This window comes from Octopus sinensis, linkage group LG7 (genome assembly GCF_006345805.1).
Source record: "Octopus sinensis linkage group LG7, ASM634580v1, whole genome shotgun sequence".
NCBI lineage: Eukaryota > Metazoa > Mollusca > Cephalopoda > Octopoda > Octopodidae > Octopus > Octopus sinensis.
Genome location: NC_043003.1, coordinates 26,829,270 through 26,837,883, shown reverse-complemented (window position 1 = coordinate 26,837,883; position 8,614 = coordinate 26,829,270). Strand labels below are relative to the sequence as shown.

The window sequence follows — 8,614 nt, the reverse complement described above, 5'->3', positions numbered from 1 at the left end:
TATTTTGCTTTATGAGTTCAATAAAGGCAACAGCGCAACGGAAAGTGCGAGGAATATTAAAGCAGTTTATGGGGATCGGACAATAAGCGTAAGCTAATGTCAATGGTAGTTCCAGAAAATCCGAGCCAGAAACTACAGCCCAGAAGACGAACCTCGTCCTGGAAGATCTGTAGAGCTCGACGAGGACGTCCTGCAAACCATGGTGGAAGAAAATCCCATCGTAACTGTTGAGGATCTAGGAGAGAAACTTGGATTTGGTCATTCAACCATTCATCGTCACTTGCGTGCCATGGAAACAGTCAGAAAATTGGGTCGATGGGTCCCTCACAATTTTCTGAGTCTAATCGCACGCAGAGAGTGAATGTGTGCTCTTCTTTGCTTTACGACTCACGAATGAGCCGTTTTTGGACCGAATAGTGACATGTGACGAGAAATGGGTTCTCTATAAAAATGTTAAGCACCGGAGACAGTGGGTAGGGAAAGGAGAAACACCGGCACCAGAGGCTAAAGGCCTTCACCTACGAAGGTGTTGTTATATATGTTTGGTGGGATATGAAAGGTTTAGTCCACTTTGAACTTTTAAACCCAAAACAAATTATAATAAAGGAGATATACTGCGGACAGTTTAAGCGGCTTAGATCAGCGCTAGAAGAAAAACGGCCATCTTTGATTTCAAGACGTAAGGTATTTTTCTTCCGAGATAATGCTCGGCTACATACAGCGAGGATGACATGCGAAAGGCTGGAGCAGTTTGAATGGGAAACGATGCTCCACCCACCATATTCGCCGGACATTGCTCCATTTGCTTACACTGGTGAACAGGGATTTTGTTGTTTGATGTTGGAGACACATTTCCTACTAATTCTGGGGTGTTGGTTTCAAAAATGAAATCCATTTTGCTTAGATGTCCATTTTTCAACATTTCTGATATTGTCACCATTTCTAAGGATAGATTTGACTTCATCAAATGCGAACCCATATGTGGAGGATGACTTAACTTTGAAAATATAGTTTTTCAATGTCATTTAAAGTACATACAACTACAAAAGTGAAAACAAAAGTCATGATTTAAGTATCTTCTGTAAATTATAAGTATCAAGCTTGAGCAACTCTCAGTATCTTCAATCTAACCAGTTTCAAATGTCATGAGGATCACATAAATGTTCTTTATACAATTGGATGTTAAGAAACAACATATTTTGTGGCCCTTGACACCATACGTCTCATATTTGCGGAATTTATCTACAAATACGCCCACGCTTTGCTTAATTTAGTGTGATTATCACTGCAAACTAGTTGAGACATGTTTTATTGAATTTTAAACGGTTTCTTATAGAAATTAGTATTTTGAATGTGCCCTTAATGTTTCAGTTGTGAAGCCATATGGGTCAAGGTCACTTTTCGTCAAGCAATTGTCAAAGAACTATAAAAATAACTTCATGGTATGTATTCTCTTTATGGAACTTTGCCATCCCAAATCTGCATTTGCTTACTCTATATCTGTTGACTGTTCTGAAAATGCTTTGCCCAGGTGACAACTGGCTTGAAAATGCTTTGTGTTTTAGAAATATAGCCAGTTGTGAGAGAAGGGAATGTAAAAACAGCCCCAATGTCTTCTGCTTATTTCTGGATTAGGCAGTGAAATAAAATCACTTACCTTACTTCCTTACTTACTTTAGCATGGAACTGGGTGACAAGACAAAGCCAGGGCGCCCCATATAGTGTGCAAAACATGTGTTGAAACACCGAAACAGTGTCAGCTTCAAATGCTTAAGCAGAAAGTTTCCAGTTTTGTCTTGTGAGAAAATTAAGGTTGGTGTGTTTGATGGGCCACATAATTGGTGGCTATTTCAGGACGAGCTATTTTTGGAGACCATGTCTCGCATTGAAAAAGAATCGCGGGATCCTTTTGCTGTAGATGTTTCCTGAGGAACACGAAGTTATCAAATTATGAAGATCTTGTGCAGATCCTTTTAAGCAGTTATATATATATATATGTATATATATATATATATATATATATATGTGTGTGTGTGTGTGTGTGTGTGTGTTTGTGGTGTGCGTGAGTGTGTGTGTACGTGTGTGTGTTTATGTTTGTGTGTATGTGTTTGCTCCCCCCCCCCAACATCGCTTCACAACCGATGCTGGTGTGTTTACGTCCCCGTAACTTAGTAGTTCGGCCAAAGAGACCGATAGAATGAGTACTAGGCTTACAAAGAATAAGTCCTGGAGCGATTTGCTCGATTAACGGTGGTGCTCCAGCATGGCCACAGTCAAAATGACTGAAACAACTAAAAGAGTAAATTGTGGACCCCCTTGCTGTAAATGACACCTGAGTGTGCGTTCCTTAATTTCTTACTGAACAGCCTGCACAGAGGATTTGTTTATAGTGCTTAAATGATTCTGCTGTACATTAACTTGCTACTCCTAGCAAATCGAAATGCTTGTACAGGCGAACAGTGTGTCACTCGTCAAATATCGAAATGACTGCAGAGCAACGAAATATGTAGTGTTTTGTTCACAAACATATGTAGCACCTCGTCCGGAAATCGAAACCACGACATCGCGATCGTCAGCGCAACACCCGAACCACTAGGTCACGTGCCCTCATAAATCCGACCATAACAACACACCTAGCCCTCTCAGTAGGATAGACCCGGACATAGCAACACACTTGGTTATATCTGTAGTGATATATAAGTATAATGTGCGCAGGTATATCACAACATACCTGGCTAGTTAGATATTACTGCGAGTGATTAATGAACCAGGCATGACCTAAAATGCTGTATGAATATAAGTGAACAATGTACACAGATATAGCTGCACACATGGTCAGGTAGATACGGAGATATAAATATTAGAGTATTTCTCTCTTCTCCCCCTCGCTCTCTCTCTCTTCAAAGGTGTGTGATACAAAATGGAAAACTACTGCTGCATCTGGGACTATGGTGTTGCTACAACGCACACAGGCATCCTAAACAGCATCCGAAAAATAGTCAACGAACTGAGTAGCATCAAGTCTATCTCCTATCTCCAACATACCCCAACCTCTGACCCACAAACATCTCTCTTCGTTCTGCATTTTCTGTCATTACGACAGTGACTTCTGCTTTTGTGCCACCTCCACACAGGTACACATCTTTCTTCTTCCAACCACCTAGGCTTTGCACTAACCATTATGTCCGCTTCTCCCCCCCCCCAGTACATCAACTGCCTGAAACCACTAAAAGCAGCTGTTAAAGTGTAATATTAAACCTATTGATCTCATCAATCTCTGAGGGGCTGAAAGACAAGGGCATTGCCTATTCCTCTAGACAAGGCATTGGCAACCTTTTAGGAGTAGCAGGCCGCATGATACATGGCTCATCATAAGGTGGGCCGCAGTACTAAAAAATTCGAGATAATTTTAATAAACATTATTTTCATCGTCAAATTAGAAGCGTGATTCAGAAAGTCCCACTGGCCACAGTGGTTGATATCGTCGTCATCGTTTCCGAGTATATTTTTCTTCAGTGGAAAAATGCAGTTGCCGTGGTTTTGATTAGAATCGATCCTAGCCTACCAAGAAGTGATCCACGTACAGTGGTTTCGGAGATATCCGCTGTAGCTCGTGCAAAATATGACATGCAGGATCGAATAACAAAACTGCAACTGACTGCTATCAGCCAAGGTATTGCTTGACTTGTACCTTTATAGCCACTCCGTCTGGTATTGTTCCCTTTCGCTTGTTCAACTGTTGAGATCATAGGTCGTCATCAACTTGTTCTGCCATCGGGGACTTTGCTTACTTTTGTGATTTCTGCCTCCTCTAGATTTGCCCAGATCAGTAAGAACAGGATCTCCTCGTGAAGGTTTCAGCTGGCACGGTATTACTATTAACTTAGAGCTTTAGGTCTTTCCTTCAACATGACAAATCACCGTGAAATGTGAGGACCAGTGTCTGAGGAGGGGTTGTATATTGTGCATCACACTATCAAAGATAGTACCTCAACTCAGTGTTTAAGTCTGTGATTAATACAGACAAGTAACACAAAACACGGAAACTGTAGTGGATAGTTATTGGCTTTGAATTTTGGCACCAAGTCAGTAATTTCGGGAGAAGTGGGTAAATCAATTACATCAACCCCAGTACACAATTGATGCTTATTTTATCGACCCTGAAAGGATGAAAGGCAAAGTTGACGTCGGCGGAATTTGCACTCACCGCATAAAGACGGACGAAGTGTCAATAAGCATTTTGCCCGGTGTACCTTATACCCAGGGGTAATAATGGTTTCAAATGTTAGCACAAGGCCAGCAAGTTAGGGGGAAGGGGTAAGTCGATTACATCGACCCCAGTGCTCAACTAGTACTTATTTGATCTTCTCCGAAAGGGTGAAAGGCAAAGTTGACGACGGTGGAATCCAGCATGTACAGCGTGATAACAATACTGTCAGGTCGACGCCCTTATACCCAGGTCAGTTATGTATGAATGCCATTGGTGAATCTAAACAGGTGAAGCTACACGACCGGGCGGGTCTATGTTACTATTTGTGTCTCCACACAGCCAGGTATAGCAACAAAGCCAGATAGCTGACTAAATCTATTCAGAATTATTAATACAGATACGAATAATAAATAACAAAAAGAGATCACACCTGGTCAACCTTACTACATTAGAATTGCAAAACAATTCGTGAAGATGTAAAAATAACAGTTATTTTAAATCTCATGAGACTCTACCTTATCATGTCGGCAATTATCTTCTTTTTTCAAATTTTTTTTCACATCTTATCGGGTCAAATCAGCGATAATTTAACAGACACGGGTATATTTAACTATTCTTTTAAATTGTTGTTGTTACAGTTTTTTCTATGATATTTTTCGGGTTTATCACGTTTTTTTCTCCCCTTCAATCTATTTCTTTTTCTATGTACGTATGCGTGAGTGTGTGTGTGTGAATATACTCTTACATACATACATACATACATACATACATACATACATACTTGCGTACATACATACATGATGGAAGCACTCCGTCGGTTACGACGACGAGGGTTCCGGTTGATCCGAATCAACGGAACAGCCTGCTCGTGAAATTAACGTGTAAGTGGCCGAGCACTCCACAGACACGTGTAGCCTTAACGTAGTTCTCGGGGATATTCAGCGTGACATAGAGAGTGACAAGGCCGGCCCTTTGAAATACAGGTACAACAGAAGCAGGAAGTAAGAGTGAGAGAAAGTTGTGGTGAAAGAGTACAGCAGGGATCACCACCATCCCCTGCCGGAGCCTCGTGGAGCTTTAGGTGTTTTCGCTCAATAAACACTCACAACGCCCGGTCTGGGAATCGAAACTGCGATCCTATGACCGCGAGTCCGCTGCCCTAACCACTGGGCCATACATACATACATACATACATTCTTTTATTCTTTTAATTGTTTCAGTCATTTGACTGCGACCATGCTGGAGCACCGCCTGAAAAGGTTTTAGTCGAAGAAATCGGCTGCAGGACTTATTCTTTGTAAGCTTAGTACTTATTCTATCGGTCTCTTTTGCCGAACCGTTAGCACACGTAAGCACACCAACATCGGTTATCAAGAAATGGTGATAGTGGTGGGGAACACACGGACACATAAATACACACACACACACACACACACACGGGCTTCTTTTCAATTTCCATCTACCAAATCCACTCACAAAGCTTTGGTCAGCCCGAACCTATATTAGAAGAGTATAGTAGAAACTATGCTGTGGGACTGCACTCAGAGCCATCTAGTCGGGACGAAAGCTTCTTACCACACAGCCACGCCTGCCCTATGAAATATGTGTGTTTGTGTGTGTGTGCGCGCGTGTGCGTGCGTGCGTATATCTGTATATATAGGTTTGTGTGTGTTTGTGTGTGTGTATGTATAGAAATGGATGCGTGGCGTTCAATCATATAATAATATAAATAAAATATATATATAGCCATATATACGTACATGTATGTACATACATATATGTATATATATATATATATATATATGCATATATGGGTACAGGACATCACAAAACGTAAACAACATGGAATACGAAAACAACATGAAATACGGAATATGACAATAGTATGAAATATGAGGATAAACTTTTGTATGCGAACAACGGGAGAAACAAATGGAAAACAGGACAAGTAACATAAGGAACGACCCTTCATCAGTTGTCGGATGTTGTTTATCTACTCCACATTTCAAGCAATTCATGTGCCTTCGAGAAAACAGTTGCTCCCACAAACTAAACTAGAATTCGGGATTTGCGGACGGTCAAAGTTGGTAACAAAACGATAAAAGGGCACTCAACGTACTTAGAAGGAGTTATATGTATTACATGAAATATATATATATATATATATATGTGTGTGTGTGTGTGTGTGTGTGTGTGGAGGCGCGTGTGTGCGTGTGAGTGGGTGTGGAAATCCTGTAGAGGACGATGTTACTGTTCTTTTAGCTCCAGGAAAACATGTATATATATATATATATATATATATATAAAGACCCCCTTCGGTCATGAATGACCATGGGATTGCACCTAGAAAGTTACCCTCCTAGACACAAGTCTGGGCAAGGTTGTTTATGGAAGACCAGCAGTCGCCCATGCATACCAGCCTCCCCTCTCCACGCCACCAGTGTTATCAAGGGAAAGGCAAGGTCGATACAGCTTGGCACCAGTGACGTCGCAACTCATATCTACAGCTGAGTGAACTGGAGCAACGTGAAATAAAGTGCTTTGCTCAAGAACACAACACGCAGGCCCGGTCCGGGATTCGAGCTCACAACCTCACGATCGTAAGCTCGACGCTCTAACCACTGAGCCATATATATATATATATATAATATATATATATATATATATATATATATATTATATATATATATATATATCTGTGTGTGTGTGTTGTGTGTGTTTTGCACACACACACACACATATTTGCATGTATACATGCACACTCATGTAAACACATATGTATAAGTATTACGTGGACAGGCCTATGAAATAAAGAATTTATATATATATATATATATATATATATATTCCTTGATATATATTGTCTTATGTTAGTGTCTATATGCGTGTCTGAATCTGTATGTTGACGCACGTGCAAGTGTCTGTACGTGTTTGTGCCTGTATGTATGTGTGTGTGTGTGTGTGTGTGTGTGTCTTGGCCTGTGTCAACATATGAACACACTTGAAAGTAATTATGCTGCTTGTAAGTAGCCCGACACACGTTTCTTTTAATGAATACAGCACCACATGTATGTACGTATGTATATAATTATGTATATGTGTGTATCCTTGTATGTGTATAAATTTGTACAGAAATGAATATATTTATTATTTTGATGTATGTATGCATGTGTGTGTGTGTGTATTAACGCATGTATATATGATTGTGCGTATATACATATTTGTACGCATCCATATATATAATATATATTAATCTCTTCTACTCTAGGCACAAGGCCCGAATTTTTTGAGGAAGGGCCAGTCGATTAGATCGACCCCAATACGCAACAGGTACTTAATTTATCGATCCCGAAAGGATGATGCGGACCTTGAACTTACAATGTAAAGACAGATGAAATACCTGTTTCTTTACTACCCTCAAGGGATTAAACACAGAGGGGACAAACAAGGACAGACAAACGGATTAAGTCGATTATATCGACCCCAGTGCGTAACTGGTACTTATTTAATCGACCCCGAAAGGATGAAAGGCAAAGTTGACCTCGGCGGAATTTGAACTCAGAACGTAGCGGCAGACGAAATGCTGCTAAGCATTTCGCCCGGCGTGCTAACGATTCTGCCAGCTCGCCGCCTTATATAATATATTAATGTGTGAGTATATCTATGTGTGTATTTATGTTTATGTATATGTATGTATGTAGATGTATATGTATGTGTATATATATATAATATATAATATTAGATATATATATATATATATATATATATATATGTGGTGTGTGTGGTGTATATATATATATACATATACATATACATATATATATATATATATATATATATATTATATATATGAATATAGTTAGCACTTATTGTTTGCGTATACCTATAACTTTACGTATGTATACATAACTTTATGTATATGTGCGCGTGCGCAAACTCACGCAACATCTGTCAATTGATAACTTTCAAGTGGTGTGTATATACGTACGAGTGTATACATAATATAAAGAGATATATGTATGTATATATACACATAGAAATGTATGTGTGTATGTTTACACGCGTGGTTGTTGATTAGTGACATTCAAGTGTTATGTACACACACTGGTCACTCATTCAGCTGCACCAAAGCACCTTTAATGACCACTTTAAGAGCCATGCTGTTTTTGCATGGCCTTAGTAAGGACGAAGTGGTCAGCGTCCTTAACCTTTGCAAGGCCTACATACACTGGTCACATTGATACGGTCAACTTTGAAGCAAATGTAGGGCGGTGCCTATTAGAAGAAACAAGGGCCAAAAAGGGACTTCCGGGCGGTTTCGTTTGATCTGCAAGGCAAAAAGGATTTGGTTCATTAGTTTGTGTAGATCGTGGAAGTATGAGTAGACGCTGAGAAGAACAACAA

General features: G+C 39.9%; 1 long non-coding RNA gene across 1 annotated transcript; it reads right to left on the bottom strand.

Moving 5' to 3' along the window:
- Positions 1 to 237: 237 nt before the first annotated feature.
- Positions 238 to 1,885, bottom strand: LOC118764073. Its single transcript, XR_004999861.1, has 3 exons — positions 1,875 to 1,885; positions 860 to 864; positions 238 to 378 (listed from the first exon to the last, which is right to left on the bottom strand). It is a non-coding gene; the product is annotated as an uncharacterized LOC118764073 (long non-coding RNA).
- Positions 1,886 to 8,614: the final 6,729 nt, after the last annotated feature.